A 23885-nucleotide genomic window follows, 5' to 3' on the forward strand; every position below is an offset into this window, starting at 1 on the left:
GCCTTTTAGGTATCAGCTTGTAAGAGTGATGAGGAAGAAAAAAACCTAATAATAAGATCTCAAAATATTTTACTTTCATTTTATCCTTAGAATTGAAATGCCTTTTCTGAGGAATTCGTGTGTTAACTTGCAGTGCAAAAAACATTAGTTACTTCAGTGCATGGTTTTCTTCTCTTTCTGCTATTGAGAAATTTCTCAATACCCAAGAGTGAGCTCAAATAGTTCATGCAGACTGATAGACAGTCTTGCCTAGTAATCTCCACATTTCTTAGGCTACCAGGATTCCTGACGAGAAAGAGGATTCCTTGCTCCTCTGTGCTAAGGTCCAGACAAAGGGATCTTCGAGTATTGTTCCTCACCCTATCAAGTCACTTGAAAACTCTAAAATTAAAAACAGATTTCTAGATGCACCCATACTTTTATAAATCTCAATGAATGAGATCTTGGAACTTCCACTTTGATAGGCAAAGCAGATAATTTATGCTCTCTAAAATAAATGTATACACTCTTGGACAAGAGACTTCTTGTATCATTCATGGTCCCAGCACATAAAAAGCCACATCTTTTTACCAAAGGCTGCCTTAATCTATAAAATGGATCATCTGGGGAAGCAGCACCATTCTAGTGCTTTCAGGGAGAACTGTGTTCATTATTACTTACAAGTGGCTTTCAGGGCTACCTCCCTGGAAACATTTGTGGTAAAATAAACAGTCCAAAAATACCTGTTGTCATCATTTAATCAAGAGCTCTACACAGTGTATGTACATGAGAAGAAATAACAGAGAGGGGCCATACTTTTTATTAAAAAAAGATAATCTGGAATGTAAAGAAAAATTTTAGAAAAATTAGCTAATGCATTTCAATCCTCTTTAATGATAAACAGAGAATCCAATTCCAGAAGACCTCTTTAAAATCATCTAATTCATTCTGGCTCCATGAATAATAAAACAGTCTATTTGATCCTCAGTGGCAACTCAAGTGTTATCCCCATCCAACAAAAAAGGAAATTTGGGACTCAGATGAAAAGCACTTGTCCAATGCAACAGGTCCATCCAGAGGTAATATATACTTAATCATTATTAAACTTCTCTTTTTTAGTTGTTTTTTTTTTTAAAGAGATTGGAGTCTGACTCTGTCACCCAGGCTGGAATAAAGTGGTGTGATTATGCTCACTGCAAGCTCAAACTCCTGGGCTCAAGTGATTCTCCCACCTCAGCCTCCCAAGTAGTTTGGACCACAGGCATGCACCCTTACACTTGGCTAATTTTTGTTTTATTTTTGGTAGAGATGGGGTCTCGCTTTGCTGCCCAGGCTGGTAAACTTTCTTTTAAATCATACAAATGTCCTCTGGTCAAAAAAAAAGCCTATAAATGTTTTGAAAAATGATTTACTTACCAGAGACAGAATCTTGCTATGTTGTCAGGTTGGAGTGCAGTGGCTATTCACATAGCACACTGCACCCTCAAACTCCTTGGCTCATGCAATCCTCCTGACTCAGCCTCCTGAGTAGCTGGGACTATGTGTATGCACCACCCTGCCTCACCTGGCAGTATCAGAAAGTTTTTCTAAATGCCTAACTTAAATCCCTTTAGATATAGTTTAAGAATGCTCTCTTCTGTGGAACTAAAGAACATCTGCTCACTACATCTCATATCGAATCACTTTACATATCTCAGAAATAATAAATTACCGTTCCTCTCTTTTTTAATTTTAAAAGAAACAACAGTTAACACTTCAACTTTCTACAAAGTAGCCTGTGACAGATAGATGGTGGCTCCCAACACGACTGCAATCTCCTACCCCACATGCTCCTCTTACAATGTGTCTTCCAAGTACAGCTTGAATCAATGCTTCCTCCCTGTTGAATTCCCCCCAAGTACAGCTGGAATCAATGCTTTCTCCCTGTTGAATCTGGATGAGGGGTGAAGGGGAGGATGGGGGTGGCTTGACACTAAGGGCATACATGATCCTATGTAACTTTTCAGGTTAACTCATAAAGGGAAACACAGCTTCCCTGGAATTTTCATCCACTGAATTTCTGCCACCATGCTGTGAGGAAGTCCAAGCAGGTACAAGGAAAGTCCAATTTGTAGGTATTCTAGCCTGCAACCTAGCCTACATCCCAGACAACAGCCAGTAGGGTAGGGCAACCATGCAGGTGAGCAAGGCTTCAGTTGATTCCAGCCCCCGAGCCATAGACTCAGCCCTGGCTTTTCGTCTTCCTAGCCAAGGTGCCGGACATGATCAGATACGATGTGTCAATCATGCCTTTTGCGATTCTGAGCAACGACATTTGTGAGCATAATGCCACCAAGTTTGGGATAGTATATAATGCAGCAACAGTCAATAGAACTCCCTGACTCAGAACTCAAGGAAAAAATTAAAAAGGAAGCAAAGAAGCTTTCCCTACATTCAAAATAAATATTCCAAATTCTGTGCACTGAAGATCACAAGCTATACTGATAAGAGTCTCTCAAATTATCATGCAGCTCTTACTAAAGGTACATGTAAAATGAGAAAAATAGGAACATACTATAATATTTTCTATTCGCATCCTATGCATCGGCCTCTTCTGTATGCCATTTTTCTGATGAAATCTCATCTCAGTCAGTCTTTGAGGCTCAAATCGAACACTACAACAGCTCTGAGGCCTTCCTTTACCTTGTAAAATGCAGTTTGCTCACATAAAATGTCTGTATAACCCTTTATTCTAATGCAATTTTTTATTCTAATGTATATATTATACAATAATTACTCGTCCCTAAATGTAAGGTCTTTGAGGATAGGAACACTTCGTTTTTCATCTTTGTATACTGATGTTTGTAATATAGGGATCACTCATTAAATTTTTGCTGAATAAACAAACAAACCTGGTTATCTGATTTCCAAATCCACAGCAGATAAAACACAAAATATTAGAAAAGAGAAAATGAACTGCTGTTTTTAAACACAGAGAGAGAGAGAGAGAGAGAGAGAGATAACATGCAGGGAACAAAGACAGTAAAAGCCCTATTCTTTAGTGTGGGGTCTACAGTTTATGATTACTTAGTGGAGAGACACAGGTCAGTATCTTAAAAGATCTCACAGATCTCAGTGAGTTTTGCACATTTCAAGTTAGTTTAGTAAAGAGGGAAATACTACTCATTTTATATAAGTATTTTTCCTAAGTGACTACTTTTAAAATTGGAGGTGCTTAAAGGAATGTAAAACAGAAGTAGGCAAGAGATCTCATTTTCTGGGGGTTTTATATAGTAACCGTTTTATAATAATATTACTGTCTTTATATTATTTTTGTTGCTCCCCCCTTGTTCTTAATGTCCCTGTTTGGTTATACTGCAGATTCTCTAAGTATTTTCCTCCCAATTGACCCAGCCTGCCATCACATCTGTTTGGGTTGTAGCATACACTCAGTGTGCAACTACAATATTTTGGCAAACTTTCTCCAAGAAGCCAACTTTTTTTTTTTAAAGCAGCACAATACATATAGAATGACAAGAAGAAGAAGGATGTCACCACGTATGTCTGTAAGACATTTCGGGAAAACTCTTTCTTTTTTTTAGATAGAGTTTTGCTCTTGTCACCCAGGCTAGAGTGCAAAGGCATGATCTCAGCTCACTGCAACCTCCACGTCCTGGGTTCAAGCAATTCTCCCGCCTCAGCCTTCCGAGTAGCTGGGATTGCTGGTGCATGCCACCATACCCAGCAAATTTTTGTATTTTTAGTAGAGACGGGTTTTTACCATGTTGGCCAGGCTGGTCTTGAACTCCTGACCTCAGGTGATCTGCCCACCTTGGCCTCCCAAAGAGCTGGGATTACAGGCATGAGCCACCATACCCGGCCATTTCAGGAAAAATTTTACAAAAAAATTTAAAAAAAAAAAAATCTGAGTCACATATTATTTCAGGTTCATAATCACCTTAAAATTCCCCGAATTTTAAACAAAAAGGTCTATGACCAGTGCCATTTTTCTTTCCATTCTTGAAGTCTCTTTTCTATCTTCTAAGTACATGACTTCCCAGCGTAAATATTAATTCCACAAAATAATATGTGCATTATTTATAAGCAGCATTTTCTGTCCTGGGGTTGGGAGATGTTGTGTAGGTCTCTATGTCCCATTCATGAAGGTGTAGCGCCTGATTTGAGGCCATTAGCCTAACAATGATATAAGCTACTTTGTAAATTAATTTGAGTAAGAAGGCGTAACTTCATTTTGTTTTGCTTTTTCTGAAGCTTAGAAGTTTCAAGCCAAGTGTTTTTCTGGGATTATTCAAATGTTTGTGATAATTCGTGTTTTCTTAGGTGATACAATCTTTCCTGCCCACTATTCTTATACCAAGGTTTCTATATCTACATTAAGAACATACTTATGAGGCCAAGCACAGTGCCTCAGCATTTTGGGAGACTGAGACGCAAGGATCACTTCAGCCCAGTTCAAGACCAGCCTGGTTAACAAAGCAAGACCTATCTCTACAAAAATAAAAAAAAATTAGTAGGGCACAGTGGTACACACCTGTGGTCCCAGGTACTCAGGAGGCTGAAGTGGGAGGATCACTTGAGCCCAGGAGTTTGAGGCTGCAGTGAGTATGATTGTGCCACTGCACCACAGCCTGGGCTACAGAGCAAGACCCTATCTCTAAAACAACAATAAACAAACACATACATACATAAGAATATTACTAATGCTACTACTGGATTAGGTGAGTAAGACTGACCAGGTACTTCTCTCCGGTGTTTACTGCATATCTACGAACGATTTTTACATTTATAGTCTATTTCTCAAAGTGAGAATGAACCCCTGTGCACACTGAATTCAAGTGGGAAGAGAGGGCCCCTACCACACTTTGAGTAAGATTCTAAAGTAAGAAGGAGAAAAGGTAGGATTCGGTATTAAGTAAAGAAAATGGAAACAACTGCAGGGCAGGAAAAGTCGACAGAGAGAACAAAATAAAGACACTGCAAAGAAAAACAAAAGAAACAGAAACTTCTAAATTCAAAGTTCGAGAAACTAAAAGTTACCATTGCTCCAAAAAGCTCCAGGAAATTTTCATCTCTATCATGTTACTCCACATAAGCGTTTGAATAAAAGCTTTCTATTTAAGCCAAGGGGGCTATAAAATTAGTGTCTCAATTTCAAACCCCTCCTTGGTCTGAGCCCAAAACAGAAATCTACTTCCCAGGAGGGAAAAAATATTTCAAGTTGTTAGATGGTAAAAGTCTCATGGTCAGATATTACCTCCTCATTTGAATCTCCTTATGATCTGCCAGTAAAAAGTTTGTCTAGGCCCAGACCTGGAGACTTCAGAAGGAACATGCCATGAAAATGACCAAGGATGCTATCATCTCAAGCAATAAGCTCTCAAAGGTTGGCTGTGCTTCTTCAGCCCTGATCAAACTCATTAACACGTTAACAACTTCATTTCCCAACACTTCTGAAGAAACTGAAGTCTGACACCCCAAAATTGATGGAACAATTGCATCCTCTTCAGGATAATTGACTTAGACTTTTAAAAAGTCTAAACAAACAAACAAAACAAACCACAGGGAATTGGTCCACACTAAATGAGATGAAAGGGATAAAGCAAAATGCAAGGAGTGAACCTGATTGGATCCTCATTTCAAAAACAAAGCTGTAACAGGCATTTTGGGGACAGGAAAACTGAAATCGAGTTGATATTAGATGATACTGTGTACTATGTGTATGGTTACCTAAAATAACGCCTTGATTTTAAGGCAATGCACTTTATGGATGAAGAATCACATCTGTAATTTACTTTGAAATCATTTATCCAATATACATACTCACATCCACACTCACACCCACACCCTGAAGATGGTAGCGGGGGAAAGGAAAAACATTTATAGCAAAATTTATAAGGGATTCACTGCACTATTTTTCAACCTTTCTGTGTTGGAAAATTTTAATAATAAAAAGTTGAGACCAAAGAAATCCTTAGTCCTTCCTAAACCCCAATACTTTTCTAGCAGGTTATTTGTCAGGACACACTAAAATAGCTGTATTTAGCCTCTCACTCTACCGCATTATTAAGCCATCAGGGGAGCTAGGAGGGACACAGGACACCGCACAAAGCCCCACCTGCTTTTCCATCTGAGTCGCACAGTGTTTCTACGATTTAACATTCAGTTGGTTGGTGGCAGAACGTGAATAGATGACAGACAGATGGATAGCCTTCTGAATTATTCTGCAAATAAAAATATCCTACAAAATAAGAAATTACTGTTAAAAGTAGAGATTTAAGAAGAACGTTGAGAACATTTTTATAAGTGTTGCCATAAGAATATATTAATGTGTAAACTCGAAGGGCTTTGCTCCTTGGACAGTTGTAGAATCTCATTATTTATTAAGACATCAGTCCTTTAGTGATGCCTTCTCTTTTTCTTTTCTAATCACTTCTTCAATGGAAGTGGTTAAGTGTCAACTCTGGTATATTTTCTTTGTATTTGGTTTTGTTTTATTACCTTTTCAGAACTACTGAATTTCTCCAAGGTTTTCTATACCTTTTTCTCCTCTCTCCACTATAAACTGAGATTATTAATCCCTCTTCTCACTGCAGTGGCAAAATATTCTTCAGGGGAAAATTTAATAAGTCCAGGTGTGAAAAATGTCCAATTTTACTGAAGTGACAAAGCCAAAAATTTAATTTTGTATTGTTTCTGATTTGAAGAGGACTGCCTTCCTTTTCCATAGATCATTTTTAATAAAATCCGTAACTGATCTATTAGACAACTTATTAGTAACCTTTGAGTATTTTTGGACTCCTTCTCTTTTGGTTTAGATTGAGCAAACTAAGATCGGTAACACCAACTCCCAAAATAACTGGGTTTTATGACAGAAGACAGCTTCCTGAATTTTAGAATAATTCATTCATTTTCTCCGGGTAAATCAAAGATCACGAGCTTGCATGGTCAATACATGCTTACAGAAGGCCAGGTACGAAGATTCATGTTAAGCGCAGAAATGGAGAAAACTGGGTTACTGACAGACCCCTCCATTAAGTGTTTGGGGATATTATTCTATAATGCAAGGGTAATTACATTATTAGAAAAGGAATATCTGGGGAAGATCAGCCTATTAATGACTCAAAGCAGAGGAGGTCTTGTTAGATGTCACTCCAAAACACAATTTCAAAATGAAAGTCTTCACGCTGTTTTCTACATACTGTTTGGGTGGGACGGAAAATGAATAGCATAGATATATTCCATCCTTACTATCTCCCCCTCTTAGCAAACTAGCAAGAAAACAATTTCCTAAGTCACTCAGACAACACACACCAGTTTAGGCACAGTTACAGGACACAACATACAAACTGTAATGAGCATCGGACTAGTCAAAGCATATTAGTTCATGTTTTTTCTCCTGACATCAAACTTCAAAGATGTATATCAAAAGCTCTAACTTGTTTCACTAAAATGTTATGAAATAATCATCCACATATTTATCTAAACCTCACAACAAATAAAAAAACTCTTGTAGTAAGTAGCCTATTCTGCTTGAGTAACAAGTATCATAAATTGACTACTAGTATCCTTAGAAATCTTTCAAGTTGCAATGGCATGCACTCACCACTCTTGATTTATTCGATATATACCTTCACCGATTTGCAGACTTACACCATGGATACTCGTTGCACTATTTTCCATCTGCATGGTTCAAACATTTTTAGCCTACATTGATACAGCAACTCTCAGCATTCCTGCAGGGTTCTCCTGAGGCTGCCTCCAGTTTCTTTTTGGATGCATTTTTTTCTTCATTATACACTCAATTAATCCCTTTCTTGAAAGGAGTAAACATCTATGAAAACTTGTGGCAGTCCCAGAAAATCTGGGAGGAAGCTCCCAGAGATACCCGAACCTTAAAAGGAAACAGGAAGGGGATGGGAAAGGGAAAACTCTTTACCCCTGGATGGGAAGGCACTGCCTCCCCTGACTCCTCTACAGCCCCTAGAGGTCCCCAAGCCCAGTGAAGACAGGTAACTCAGCCTATGAAAACCACAAGCCCCAGAAGGCCTTCTCTTGCCTTAGGACCACCTAGTCTTTATCCAATATTGGGTTGAGTTGCGCTCCCATTTCTGACGTGAGAAGAGGAAAACAATCCCCCAAATGCTCAGTCTGGTAATACAGAGGGTGAGGGCAGAATAGCTTTGGGGCTTAGTGGTGCTTGAAGGGCACAGGCCATCAGCACTGCCATCCTGTTCACAATTAAGGATGCAATCAAAAGGCTCTATCTATACATGAGCTCCTGGTGGGATACCCTGAATCGTACAAATGTAGTGCAGGTGAGCTTCTGGTGGCTCCACCTGCTGAAACTTGTCCCATCCTCTACCTATCTACCACCTATCAGGCCCTTTCTTTGCCTCTCTTCTTCCCTCTCCACCAAAGGGTCAGCGCTGGCCCCCAACATCTCCCCCCCTCCCCCCCCCCGCTCACCCACACCCACACACAGAGGAGGCAGGGAACAGCTGACGCCTCTCCTAGTGACTCCTGGTTCACCCTGTAACCCACATGCAGGGCCAGGCCAGGTGTACCCAGGCCCAGTTCCTTCCTGCCAAGGCCTTTGCTTGCCTTGAGCCCAAAAGCTGGGCTCCCCCATCTCCTGGTTCTCTTCTCCACTAATGTGTTTTCTTAAAGTGAAAATACTTAATCTTAGAAGTGAGATAATAAATGATCATGAAGATTGCTGCTATTGATTGTGTGAGTGTCCTTTAACCAGGAAATAATAATGCTCCAGTTTTGTTTTCCAATGCCCTTCAATGTCCAGGCATTTTGTTGACTTTTATTCTTGTTGTTCATTGTCAGTATGTTCAGTCCACAGGGAATATCATGTCATTTTCTTGTATTACATATAATAGCTTAGAATATTCCATTCTATTAGGATCATTAATTGTACATACCCTTTGCTTAAAATAAAAGGTAGCACAACACAAGGAAAAGACTGTCGTGTGGTTTCCATTTCCTTCACTAGGTTTCATGACATACTATTTTGAAAAGAATCTAGTGGTGCTCAAATACAATAAAATAATATGTTTTTGGGTTTTTGTTTTTTTTGATTCTTGAGACCGAGTGTTGTCCAGGCTGGAGTGCAACAGTGCGATCTCGGCTCACTGTAACCTCCGCCTCCCAGGTTCAAGTGGTTCTCCTGCCTCAGCCTCCTGAGTAGCTGGGACTACAGGTGCCTGCCAACATGTCTGGCTAATTTTTATATTTTTAGTAGAGATGGGGTTTCACCATGTTGGCCATACTAGTCTCGAACTCCTGACCTCAGGTGATCCTCCCACCTCGGCCTACCAAAGTGCTGGGATTACAGGCATGAGCCACCACACCCCTTAAATAAAATAAATATTTTTACATCACACTTGTATGAAAAAGCCTTAAGGAACCAAACATTAACATTACTTAAACCAGCAACAAGAACACCAAACAAAATAAGTCTTAAAACAGAATTACAGAAATTGAAAATACATTGAGAAACTCCAAAGAGGCAGGCATTCTTAAAGTTTTAGTAATTTGACTACAGTTTTTGCCAATCTCAAATTATCAGCTTACACCATTTTGATGACTTTAATCACTTCTTTCATGACATCTAACACTGTAGGGTTTATAACAATATCCCTAAACAGGGAAGAAACAAAATACATATATAAAAGCTAAGGAATGTAACACTTGATCCTATTACAACAGAAGCTCAGCCCCAGTCTTCTGGACCACAATGTTGTCCAGCAACTAACTTCCAACAACAAATCAGCCAATTACCTCACTGTGCTTGGGTTAAGCGATCTTAACACAGTGACAATGTAATTGCTTTCTTAACAAATAGCTGGCTTTTTCACTAAGTGCTTTTAGCAGAGCAAATCTGTTTGGTAAAGGGAGAAACTATAGATCATTATCAGACATGATCTACATACATGAAATCCTTAATGATAGTAACAGACTTCCCCCATAATCTTGATTGTGTTCTTTTCACTACCACCATATTTAATCTTCAACTTGAAGAAAAAAATTAGTCAGGGAAGAAAGATTAAAAAAAGGTAGAGAAAGATATGCAAAAATTCATACCCAAAATGGTCAGATGTAGAGCCAGTATTTATCATCCTACCCTGATGTCAAAGTACCGCGCAGTAAGTGGCCAGCTACTGGAGTTTGGTCTTAATGCCAGGCACACCCTGTGCTACAGCCACAACAGGCTGCAGGCACAGGACAGCAGATGCAGGACAGCAGAAACGCCTCAAGCACCAGCAAGCCCTCACTGCCTGTCTCCATAACTACCACAACCAGCTTCTGTAATTTCCTGAAATACTATAATATTAGGTTAAATTTGTAGAAATTCACATATTCTCGACATTCAGAATTCTAGTAAGGAATTTCCTTATTTAGGAATCTAAAAACATTTTGACAATAACTGAAAGCTTTTCATTTTTCAGTATATTAACAGTAGAATTAGAAATTTTAAGGTAAGTTAATACGAAATATTCTGACAAAGACTACTATAACACCAAAGACAAGGGAAATTGTTTCACAATTGTATCATGAACTGATTTTACAAGCAGGAATGATCTGCTAGAAAAGACAATCCTCATTCAGACCAGGATTTCAATGGGCAGAGATCAGTCAGCACCAACAGGAACTTCCAGAACTAATACTCTCCAAGTTAAGCCTTGGAAGGTTTTGGGTCACGTTTCATAATGGACACCTAAATGAATAATACAAAATACCGTGCATTATATTTTCATCAATGACAACAGGTCTTCAGTCTCAGCAGCTGGAACATTAAAAGCGATTTATGCTGATCCTACATGTGCAGGTGAAACAGTTGCCTGAAAGCTCTCCACGCTCCCTGCAAACAATTGAGCAGAGAGAAGAATTCCACAAATAGCAGAGCAGAAGTCAGATGACTGAATATATTATCAGCCTTCTTTTTGGGACTACAATACCTCAACACCAAGTCATCCATGCTACATGGATTACAAAACATCCGCCAAACATGCATCACACAAGCTGCACCCAACAGTTAAACATCCTAGAATTAAAGAAGCCAAATACCTTTATCAGCATTCTATCCTTTCTAAGCCTCTATCCTCTGTAGAGCTCTGTCGATCTATTTTCTACCTATCCCCCACAATCAAGTTTTCTTGAGCTTTATTTTCTGAGCTTTTTATTGTGAGAACAATAGGCAACCTGAATATGCTTTTGCAAAATACGTACGTTCCCTACTCCTTTCCTTTTCACTAGTGGAGAATTACTGACCTATGTTATCTCAGCAAAGCACTGGGTAACACAGCTAACGAGAATAGGGTTCTACCTCTCAATGCTCTAGCAAGACACATACAAGAGTACTGTAGAGGCACCTTTGCCCTGCACTTGGTTTTCAGTAAACACTCAACAAATGTTAACTATTTTACTTCACTCATTATAAATCTTATTTCTTGAAAATTAAAAGAAAAAAAATCTATAATTTTAAGAACTGTTAAAAACTGAGCTGATAACTAAAAAAGCTAGAGACTACTCTTAGGTCTTAAAATAATCTCTTAACCCAAGGGTCTGGGAGATGCCTGCTGATATAATTTGCAGGACTGGTACTATTCACATGTATTCATCCTTCTTATGGACTTAACAAGTAGACTGAACCTTATAACATCCCACAAACATTCGCTTTCTCAGATTCCTAAAAGAAAGACATTTCCAAATTCAACCATTCCCTCTGATGTTTCTGGTTTGTTTCCTCCACTCAGCGGCAAAGTTAATTTTTCCTCCCAAAGTTTTGCTCACAGGCACAGGACTTACCTCACTTCAGTCTCCTTCTGGAAAATGGAGGTAACCTCTATTTTATAGGGTTGTGGCAAGAATCAAAGAATGAAGCACACATTAAAAAAGGCTCTATCAGGGTGCTGGCACTCAATGACGGCTGTTATTATCATTTCTGTTGTTATCATTGTTACTCTTCTAATACATACCTTTCAGTCAAGAGCAGGAATGGGCCAGGTGCAATGGCTCACGCCTGTAATCTTAGTACTTTGGGAGGCCAAGGCAGGTGGAACACTTGAGGTCAAGAGTTCAAGAACAGCCTGGCCAACATGGTGAAAGCTCATCTCTACCAAGAAATACAAAAATTAGCCAGGAATGGTGGCGTGGTTCCGTAGTCCCAGCTACTCAGGAGGCTTAGGTGAGAGAATCTCTTGAACCCAGGAGGCAGAGGTTGCAGTGAGCTGAGATCACACCACTGCACTCCAACCTGGGTTACAGAGTGAGACCCTGTCTCAAAAAAAGGGAAAAAAAGAGTAAGAATGAGCTACATGTAGAAAAACTTACAACCGCAGCACAAAGCTACACACAGGAGCATTCCATCCTTCAGAAACCTAGGTGGTTAAGGCCCAGAATGTGTTGTCCTAAAGCAGCAACAATCCACAGGCATTGCCTATCACCTTTGACCAACCCTCCTTACCATACACTACACAGGACTTAAGGCCAGAGAGGCACAACATGATTCCAGAGGAAATAAAACAAAAATAATTCTAAATATTCATACCTTCACTAAATCAAATCTATTTAGTTGTAAGCTAATCAGTTAAGGAAACATTTAACAAGATTTTTTATTGTAAACATTATAATCCTACTTTCAGGGAAAAGACAATCCAAACCCAAATCAAAGCAGAATGTGCTGATATAATATCACACACATAAAATTACACACACACACATAGAACAGATCCTAAGTACTAAAGCAAATTGAAATTAAGGTAATTATGTCCCCTCCCACCTCCTCCCCAACCACAAAAAGTGATCACCCACTCTATGTTGTTCCCCCTTTAATCACTGGCTCCATAATGGATGATTTATACTATGAAAGTACACTGAAAAGGCCAGGACAGAGTACTCACCAAATGACTAAATGAACAAATGAATAAGACAATAGTTAAGTAAGACAAGAAGGCAAAGACAAGGTCCAAAAAGCCCAAAATGATGGCCAGGTGTGGTGGCTGATGTCTTTACTCCCAGCGCTTTGGGAAGCCAAGGGAAGAGGATCACCTAAGCCCAGGAGTTTAAGATCAGACTGGTCAACGTGGCAAGACTCATCTCTACAAAAAATATCAAAAATTAGCCAGACATGGAGATGCACACCTGTAGTCCCAACTACTTGGGAGGCTGAGTCAGGAGGATTGCTTGAGCCTAGGAGGTCAAGGCTACATACAGTGAGCTGTGATCATGCCACTGCACTCCAGCCTGGGTTACAGAGTGAGACCATATCTCAAAATAATAATATAATAATAATGACAACAACAAGACCAAAGTAACATTTAACTTGGCCAGGGGAGCTCAAACAGTTTGGAACTGGCTAACTGCAAAGCATAAATTCTGCCAGAATTAACAGGCTAACTTCAGTTCTCCATGTATCTGTCAGCTGATGCCTAGTCAAAGTATAGATGTTTTATTTTCCTTTAGAACATTTAACTGGTTGCAAATAACTTCTACCTATAAGCAGTTCCCTTGCTTTATTACTCAAAATGATGATTCTGTGTCCAAAGCCTCAAAAACAGCTATGTAAACCACCACGAAAGGTTCCCTGCTCGTTTAACTCTTCTCTAGAAATTTCCAACCAGGGAACCAACTGAAAATTGTCCTAGAATCAACATTTCCACAATTGCATTATGTCATCACAGCCATGGGGAGCCAGAAATGTGGTCACTGATCAACATTTCATAGAGTAAACACATAAAATCTTTGCCCTAAAAGCTAACAGTATTAGGATCTACCGGCAGACCACCTAGTCTTTTAATTTCATTTGCCTTCATAGTTTACCTTTAAGACTTCTACTCCTTTTCATAATCAGTTTTACAAAAGCTAAGAGAACTACATTAGCTTCTAAAATATCCACCAAAGTCACATTCTCACCTCTATCTAGATATTAGCATCTAGAATCCATAAAGAAGTGTTTTCTTTATGATGTCTGAATTGAAGATCTGCGACATTAAAACGGTATTTCATAGCTTTTCCAGACATTACTTGTAATAGACTTTAAAGAGTAATGACATATTCTTTTTACAGCTTGCAATTCATAAACCGTCTCAAAGTCTTTAAAACAAAAAAGGAAAAACAAACACTTAGAACCTTTTTTGTTTGTTTAGAAAAGTTAGGCATACAGGTAAAATTAGCCTGAAATACAAAAGGGTACAAAAAGAAATGAAGGTTTTATTCCATTTTCTCTTAAAACGGCTTTCATTTTTGGTATGAACTATAGTCTTATTCTTTCACTACGGGAAAAGATCCTGATTTGCTGCTGATTTTACGATTTGCTGCAATAAAAGACCAATACCTTAAAGCAGTGACTTATTTTCTCCCTCCTATTCTCTTAATCTAAAACCAATAAAGCATGTAATAACATATATTACCAAACAAAACTACACATACAAAATATTATAGTAATTTTCAAAATAGCAGTTTTGTCATAATAAATAAGCATTAATTTTGCTTTTAAATATAACTTCGATTATGACACAATAATGGCCAAAGTATCAAGTAAGGGCATACTGTGCATTTTAGCAAATTAATCTTATAGAAAAATTGTCTAAAGAGACCCCTCCCTTTTTTCTTTTTCTTTACTATCCAGTATCCTAACAAGTACTTAAAAGAATTGCTTTTAAATTGAATACAACACAAACCATTTTCCCAAGAAATCCAAGCTGTCAACTTATGGGTCACATTTCAACCTTATGTGATTTGAAACAGCTACGGTACTGAATCCTTAAATACAGGGCATGTAATGGAAGCACTGCTCACAGATCCTTGATGCTACTAAGGCTTGGAAAGCTTTAATAAGATACAACTACAAATAAAGACAACTAAGGAGCATTACCCCTTTATCCACAGCCCAAGTCCCCCTCCGACATCTACATTTTATATTTTTAATAAAATGCTCTTTACAGTTAGCCAAAGTCATCTAAATTATATCTAAATTATATTTAACCCATGAAGGGTTAAAATCCAAAATATATTAACTACCCAAAACACATTAAATTCATAATTGGTGAGCTCTTTTCTACCCTCCTGCTTCAGTATTCTGACATCTAAAAGTCAAAGAACTCCTCTGTTTAAGACTGAAATTCCCAGGAGGAAGGAAGCTAAGATCCAGTCTGAGAGCACACAATGGAATCACAGCTGACGATGCACATCTTTTTCTAGATGCCTCCATATGCTTGAGAGGTTTTTTCCCCCAAGCCAGGCATTAGGAGACTTGGTTCTCTCTGCAACCAAGAATCTGAAAACATTTTCAAGGATTGTTATATATAATTAGGTAAAATATTATGTTGCTCTTAAGCATACAAAAGAGAGAAGGGCATGTGTCAGAGTGCCCATCAGTAACTAAATTAACAAATGATGAGGGGTTTTGAATGTTGTCCAATTTTGAATGTTGTTTATAATATTCCCTACCTCTATCAGTCTAAGTAAGTGTTTGGTTTATCTTCTCTGTTTATACTATTTTATCACAAACAACATCTCAAGAGCTAAAGCAAAATGCAATTAATTCTTGTCTACATGCACCCAAAATGATCCTGAATTGGGAATTCACACGGTAAATTTGAAAATAGTATATTACAACAGAACATTTGTAGAGTTTGGCAAATACTGTTACCTAGAACTGCAGTCCCCCTCAATTCTTAGTAACCCCATATTAATAAAGGCTTGAACTACAAAAAGGATACGTATTTTGCACATAAGATACGTAAAAGAAAAAACTCCCAAAATTAAATTCATGGGATACTTACGACAAAAATGAATGAATTCATTCTTAATCTAATACTATTCATTCTTTGAACTCCCAAAGATTCTACAAATTCCAGGTAAGAAAGAGAGTACTACTTTTGTCAGTGTGCCCTAACCTCACCAACAAAGAACAGGAACACACACAGAGACGCGCGTGCACGCACACACACACACACACACACGCTTTGTAGCAGCTGCTTTCTTTTTAAAAGACTGCTATTCCTGCAGACCAACCTGTGATCTACAGAGAACCAAAGACCTCCGTTCCTAAAAGTCAAGAGTTGAAAAAGTCACTTGACTTTTTCAACACCCAATGAACAGTTAACCAAAGATGTCTCCTAACCTTGTATATACCAGAAAAGTACCCCCACACTGCACAACTCAGCAGTGTTTAAGAAAATTAAAATTATTTTTAAGAATCTTTTGTGTGGGCGTAATCTGGCAAACTACATTTTACTCAGACTTTTTCCTGTAGACAAATATTCTTTGATTAGCTTTGCTCCTTAAATACCCACACTTAATGTTTCAATCAGTGATGCTTTAGTTTCCAACTTCATTTTGTTTGCCCAAGAAAGAGCAAGAAGAAAAAAAAAATGCATACCATACACCAAAACTTTTTTTTTAATGACATCCCCAAATGCCGAGTGCACTTTGGGGCTTGGTGCTCTAATTAAACAAGGAACCAGTGAGGCCATTAGGAACAATGATGCTTTCCACTCCCAATAATCAGTTGATGTGAGACTACTCAGATGGCTTCATTCTCAGGGTCCCCTTTCAAATTTCATTGTCCCCATTCTGGCGTAGCTGAGTGAAACCGAATAGAATAGAGGTAAACGGGTAACTTCTGTGACCATTAGTATGTAAACCTGGCACTGAGGTCCAGGACAGGATCACTACAGCATATGCCATTTTAGAAACGGGCCTCGGGGAGTTACTGCACATCCTAAAGTGGCTTTAGACTTCGTTGTGTCTAAGACAACGTCTATTTCAGTACGATAGACATACAAGACCTCGAGTATCTCGGCATGCCTCCCCGGGTCGAAGCCCCTCTTAAGTGACACAACCCCAGAGATCAAGGAGCGGGCAACTAGGGGATGAACAAGAGTAGTTCGCTCTCAGCGTCTCCACGACTCCCCCGCCCCTCAAGCAACTTGGCTCTTACTGGTCTGGAGAAACCCCGCCCCTTCCTTCCTCCGTTCGCACGATTGGCTCACCGACACCCGGCAGGTCGGCTCCCCGTCTTCGATTGGCTCACTGCCCCATCAGTCAGACGCAGCGAGATTCGGGTCGGTGGGAGGGGAAGGCGACGGAGGAGGTGGAGTGGGAGTGGGATTAGAGGACGAGGTGGCGGAGGAAGGTGTTCAGGCTCTGTATCTGGTTTAGGAAAGTTTCCCCTACCAGTGACGGACCCAGAACGCGTGAGGCCCAGTCCAGCTCCGGGCCGGCAGAAGGGGACTCTGGTCCACGATTCCCGCCCCTCGGTCCCGCAGGCCCCGGAAACCACTAGAGGGAGGGGGAGAGGGAGGGGCCATCTAACCAGGGACCGACCCACCCCCGGTCTCGGAAGAGGCGCCTCCGGGACTCCCCCGAGAGGAGGGGGCGGGGAGCACAGCCGGCAACGAGACCCGGGTCCCCTCCAGCACCCCCCAGAGGCCCGAGGGAGCCGGGTCCCCGGGCCCGGGGCGTGACCATCGGGAGGCAGCCGCGAGGGCCCCTCCCGCTTCCCGCCTGGGGCCCCGAGGGCCTGTCCCTTCAGGGGCGGGGAGAAGGGGGCGAGAAAAGGGGGCGCTGGCGAGCCAACCCGGAACCTCCCGGCCCGCCTCCCGCCCCCGGCCCCGGCCCCGGCCCCAGCGCGCCTCCGGCACACACACCCGTACCCAGAAAGTTCAGTCAGGGGCGAGCCCGGCTCCGCGCCGCCGCGGCCCGGCCCCCGGCTCCCCGCCCCCACCGCGGCCCGGCCTGCTCGGCCCCAGCGCGCCGCCCGCCCCGCCCGCCGCAGCTCCTTCCCGTCCGCCCGCGGCACTGGGCGCCCCTCGCCCCTCGCCCCCCGCCCCCGGCGCTGACAAGGGCCCGGGCTGCCCTCCCGGCCGCGGCTCCCCTTCCGCTCCCCGCGCCGCAGCCTGCCGGCCGCCCAGACACCCCGCTTCACCTTCACCACCCCCGGCACTTCCCGAGTCCTGCCTCCCCTCGCCCGGCTCCCACTCTCTGCTGCAGCCGCTCCGCGCTTCCATTAAAGAATGCACCTACCCCGGATTCACCTTCTTGGCTCTGCTGCGCTGCCCCCGAGGGGCTGAAACCTCGGTCTCCGCTGACCCCGCACTGGGCTGGTCGGCGGGCACTCGCTCCTTGGGGCGGGGGCCGCACCCCCGGCCTCCCCGCTGTGCCTCGGAGCTCACCTCTCGCCGGCGCCGCGAGCTGCAGCCTCCGCCCGCCTCGCGCTCCGGGACTCGTCTCCTGAGCTCTCGCAAGGCGCTGGAGCGCCTCCTTTCTCTCCCGGGGACTCCGCGTCTGTCCGCCGCTTCCCGCCCTCCCCACCCCCAAGCCCCAACTCCCCAGCGTTGCTGCGCCTCCGGGATGCAACTCCCGTTTTCCGCGCACTCCGGCGGCGGTCCCCCCACACAAAAAAAGCCTCTCGGAGGCGCACGGCTCTGCCCGGGCTCGGCGCAGGAAGGGCAGTCGCGGCCGGGGGGTGGGGACGCGGCGCCCCCCGCCTGCCGCCCGCCCCCCGCCCGCCCTCGCGGCCCCGGGGGAAGGCGCGGTTACCGGCTCGGGTCGGTCACGCCGTCAGGTGCCGGCTGCCGTCGGCGCTGACCTTCGCCGCCGAAGCGGTAGCCGAGGCTGCGGCCGCCATGTTCCCGTGTTAATAACTGCTGCCTGGTTGTTTATTTCAATGGAGATCCTCCCCCAACTCCCTCTCCCTCCTCCTCCTCCTCCTCCTCCTCGTCTCCGCACTTGCGGAGACAGACCGCGCGAGCTCGCGAGCAGGGGAGGGGGCTCGAGATCCAGGCCGTCCCTCTCTCCCTCCCCGGCAGTGGCAGCCGCCAAGTCCTGTCACCGGGAAAAGGACGGGGCGGAAACTTGCCTCTCGCGCCCCCAAGGAAGGGGCAAAGGTAGACGCAGGGTTGTCCGGGGAGCAGCCCCTGGCCGTGGGGTCCGCAGCATCTCCTTCGGCAGAGTCCTCTGAGAAGGCGGCCCGGGGAGAGGTGAAGAAGAGTAAGGGGACAGGGTACAAAATGGGTGACTGTGATAGAGGAAGGGTGACCTAGGGGTGACTGGAACTGAAGAGAGAGTCAACAGAGGACTGCATGCGAGGGCAAAGGGCAATGCCAAAAAGAAAACTAGCGACTGGGACGGGCCCGGGCCGCCAAGTAAGAGGCAGTGGGACCTGGGAGCTGCAGACGGCAGGGACGTTCCCCAAGATGAAGATCGGGGAGAGCCGAGTCCTGGGGTCGCAGAGGGAGGACCGTCCCACCCGTCCGGCCGGGTCCCCTGGCCAGCACCCCTCGGGCGCACCTCGCCCCACCCAACAACGGGTCCTGCCGCTGATCCCGGGAGGCGCCCGGCATCCGTCAAGTCCCCCACGGCTCCAACGGGGAGAGGCATCTCCCATTGCACTCCTATCTCCAGAGGAGATGGAGCAGCGCGACTGTGGGAGCTGAAAGGGGTGCCATCCCACAATTGCGGGATAAAGCAAATGCTGCACACAGGGTGTAAAACTTAACGTGGTTGAGAATTCACGGCACGTCATGAAATCACAAACGTTTGTACTGGAAAGTCCATTCTCTAGACATGGACTAGTGGAGATTGGCGTTAAGTGTTATTTAGACGGATCTGTCCTATGCTTTGGAAAAGCAAGTTTTTTTTCCAACTTATATTGTAATTAGTTGAAAAAAATCAGCAACGTTTGTTTAACGGCAGTTATCAAACATGACGGGAACATATTCCCTGCTTTTTCTATGAGAAAGGTCGCTTGCGGGAGACAATAAGAGGGTTTATTGAACACTTACTATGTATCTCACTGTGCTGAGTGATGTATACGATGTAGACCTCAATCTTAAAACCTTCCGAAGTCATTACGGCTTTTCAGTTCACAATAAAAGTGGAAGCTTAAACAAGTAATTTGCCCAGGGTCACACAGGAGAGGATTTGAGCCCAGTTCTGGTGAGCTCCAAAGCCCATACTTTTAATCGTGTCTTCATCCTAAAGTATGTGGGTGTACCACCAATTTTATTTGGGAAAAGAACAAAAAAGTATGTGGGGTGTGTGTTTGTGGATGGAAAATGCCTAGAAGCCTATAACAACAAATGTTAGCGCTCGGGAATATAAGAAGCCGCTGATGAGGTACTTCCGCTTTTTATTTTGCACACCTATCTAGCGTTTGAAATGTTTGCAATGACTATATATTAATGTACATTTTTAAAGATTTTTTTTTTTAGCTAGCTGGAATAATAGAATTATGTTCCCAAAGCGTTGAGAGGAAATGGAGTTTGTCTATGGCCTATCTTCTGCTAATACCAGTGTGTAGCGTGTCTACAATGGGGTAGGAGTCACCTGAGGTTTGTCACAATGCTGAACTCTGGATTTGCTTTCCTGTCCTCACCCCCAAGTGTGAGTTATTAGGAGTTGTGATTTAAAAAAAAAAAAAGGATTTTCCTTCGTGCTTCCCATCCCTCCCATTTTGGCAGAAGTCCAAAGTCCATCAGTCCTCTGCAATCATAGATTTCACACTTCTTAATTCTACTCACGAAACCTCTGCAAACAAGTGACTTCCCACCATTGCATTCCCATATTATCCAAAACTTCTTATGACGGCTGAATACGTTTTCTTACAAGAAATAAACAAAAACCTCTGACAGCATAGTAGATGAGTTCCATGCCAGGTGCTACTCGATTGCCTGAGCTTGAATTGTGTGACTTAAACTCTGTCTTGTACAATCCCTGGGCGCCCTCTAAACTTCACGCTCTTGCTGTAACAGTATTCTGTCTTGCACTAGAGTTGTTTATATATTTGTCTCTCTTTTTCACTAGATTGTAAGCTCTGCAGAGCCCAAGACGTAGTCTTCTTGTTTGTATAGCACCTAACAAGGAATTGTGTTTGTTGTTTTATTGAATCTGTGAAATATAAATAATAGTATATATTCCAATCCTCATGTCCCCTTCCCCACCTCATCCTCCAGTGCCTTGCTCATAAAACATGTTTATAAAAAGTATTTTCCATACTTTGAAAGAACTTTGATTTCCGTGAGATCTCAGAACAATTGTTTATAAAAACTAGCTGTAATTTTTAATGAATCCTCACTGTGATCCTGTAAAATGAAAAGGTAGAAAAGGCAGTAGATAAGTTGACTTAATGAGACAAAGGAAAATAAGGAAGAAGGAAAGAAAAAAGGCAAAGACATAGGAACTGGGTATATTACCAAGAGAGAACAACCCAAAAGGAAAAAATATGTGGGTGCAGATCACAAAGGGGAAGGAAATTATTGAAATTTAGTAGAAACAACGTACCATGAATGGATGAGGCAAGGAAACACCAAAAATGTCAGCAGAATTGTAAATGCAACAAAGAAAAGAAAATGACAAATTATATATTTAATAGTATAACTTAGGAATAATCAGAATATGACTGCTATAAGACAAGAATTTTTATTTTTGTCTGCCTTCTCTTACACAGTTTTCAAAGTACTCACTTTTTTCATAAGTAAATTGCATAAATGTGGGAGATTCTACACTATTTTTGAGTTAACACTACTAGCATGCATCATGAGATAATTAGAGGTAACAGTATGGCAAAAAGAGCTATAGAATATAAGCCAAAATGATGTGAAGTGTCTAACTTACTGAGTGACCTCAAGTCACTAAACATCGCAATTTCCTCTTTTGTGTAATTTTTGCAAGACTCAAAATGGTGTAAATAAATGCACTTTGTTAACTATCAAGCTCTTTATACAGATGTAAGGGAATATTATTATGTTAGCTAAATCTGTGTGTAGCACAGTTATCTCTATTTTGGTGCACTCTTAAATTGCCAAAGCAAAAATCTATAGTTGATTCTATTAAAATGTAATCATGGGGTGGGGGAGTCAGTTAAAACATTTGTCAATTTGATTATTGAAAAACTATGTGATGAAATGTCTCATTCTTATTGTTTGCTCTCTTCTAAATCCCTTAAATATTATAGCTACCATAAATAAATGTCTAATACAGGTCAAGCATATTACATACATCTTTTTCTTACTGAAGTAGTCATTATATGTATTATTATTCCCATTTTACTTACAATAAAACTGAGCTTCAGAGATTTCAAGTAATTAATGCCAAGTCACAGACCTGCCTTCACTGCATACCTAAGATTGTATTACGATTCTACTCTTCATCACTTGTATCTCTGCTACTCTAAGAAACACATTATTGGCCAGGCATGGTGGCTCACGCCTGTAATCCCAGAACTTTGGGAGGCCGAGGAGGGTGGATCACGAAGTCAAGAGATCGAAACCATCTGGCCAACATGGAGAAACCCTGTCTTTACTAAAAATACAAGAAAAAAAATTATCTGGGCATAGTGGTGTGCACCTGTAGTCCCAGCTACTCAGAAGTCTGAGGCAGAAGAATCGCTTGAATCCAGGAGGCAGAGGTTGCAGTGAGCCAAGATGGTGCCACTGCACTCCAGCCTGGTGACAGAGCGAGACTCTGTCTTAAAAAAAAAAGAAAAGAAAGATCATCATTCCTCAATACCTATAATAATTCCTAGAACATACTCAATAAATGATCATGAAAAGACTGAATAAATGAATGAATGGGCTCCCTTCAAGTCATACTGTACACTGTCACAAGATTCATCCCCTGGTCTTATTTTGTTAATTTCCCACTTGAAAACACTTAATGATCCTTCATTACCTACAGAATACAATTCAATTCCTTTACCTTATATTAAGAACCTCTTTGATATGTCCCTAATTACTTTTTCTATTCATACCTCCCTTATTTCTTAAACAAAAATAAATATTAATACACCCACACTCATTCCAGGGTATTCTGGAATAAGATTGACAGGAGTTTCAATCTTGGCTCTTACTAAATGCATGAACTTGGGCAAGTTATTTAGCATCTCTGCAAATTTTATTGATGTAATAAGATGAGAATGAATTGGAAGGAGGTAAAACCCAACTTATTCACCAATGATGAGATAGTGTACATATAAAATTCAAAAGAATCCATAAACTACTAAAATGAATGTAGGATCACAAGGTACAATTCCAATTGTATTTCTTCTGTATGTTAGCATGAAACAACCGGAAAATGAAAATTTTTTAAATGCCATTTACAAAAGCATTTAAAAAATCAAATATTTAGGAATAAACTTAATGAAAGATGTGCGTGATCTCTACATTGAGAAAAAAAATGCTAATAGAAATTCACAACAGCCTAAAAACAGAAATGGACTGGGCACAGTGGCACATGCTTATTATAGTCCCAACCACTTGGGAAGCTGAGGCGGGACAATTACTTGAGCATGGGAGTCACAGGCCAGCATGAGCAACACAGCAATACTCTGTATCTTAAAAACGTATTTTATTTTATTGTGACAGGATCTTACTCTGTCACTCAGGCCAGAAAGTGCAGTGGCACAATCACAGCTCACTGCAGCCCTGACCTTCCTAATAGTCAAGAATGCAGGCATGTGCCACCACACTCAGCTTTTTTTTTTTTTTTTTTTTTTTGTAGAGATGAGGTTTTACCATCTTACCCAGGCTGGTCTTGAACTCCTAAAGCTCAAGTGATCCACCCACCTCAGCCTTCCAAAGTGTTGATATTACAGGCATAAGCCACCATGCCAGGCCAAAAAATTAGACTTTTAAAAAAAGAGATGGGACCAGGTGTAGTGGCTCATGCCTGTAATCCCTGCACTCTGGGAAGCTGAGGCAGGAGGATCACCTGAGGCAAAGAGTTTGAGATCAGTCTGGGCAACAAAGCAAGACCCCATTTCTGTTTTAGAAAACACTATTAAGATGTCTTCAGTATTAAAATGTCGGCACTTCCCAAATGGATCTATAGATTCAATGCAATCCCAATCAAAATCCCAGCAAGCTTTTTAAATAAAAATTGAGGTACTAATT

The 23885-nt window shown here is 41.8% G+C and overlaps 1 protein-coding gene across 20 annotated transcripts in view; it reads right to left on the reverse strand.

Moving 5' to 3' along the window:
* Positions 1 to 23885, reverse strand: part of NCOA2 (nuclear receptor coactivator 2) — a 368943-nt gene that overhangs the window by 286380 nt on the left and 58678 nt on the right. For 11 of the 20 annotated variants that reach the window (XM_078352617.1, XM_078352625.1, XM_035276640.3 and 8 more), the window contains exon 1: positions 18535 to 18643. The exons of 1 other annotated variant lie outside the window; for it this stretch is intronic. The gene's annotated coding sequence lies outside the window, so the exon portion shown is untranslated. Of the gene's footprint in view, positions 1 to 6094; positions 6218 to 17169; positions 17277 to 18534; positions 18644 to 18853; positions 19046 to 23885 lie in introns of those variants that run through there. 8 more of the 20 variants (XM_078352623.1, XM_054246435.2, XM_078352610.1 and 5 more) reach the window with 4 other exon arrangements.

This window comes from Callithrix jacchus, chromosome 16, assembly GCF_049354715.1.
Source record: "Callithrix jacchus isolate 240 chromosome 16, calJac240_pri, whole genome shotgun sequence".
Taxonomy (NCBI): Eukaryota; Metazoa; Chordata; class Mammalia; order Primates; family Cebidae; genus Callithrix; species Callithrix jacchus.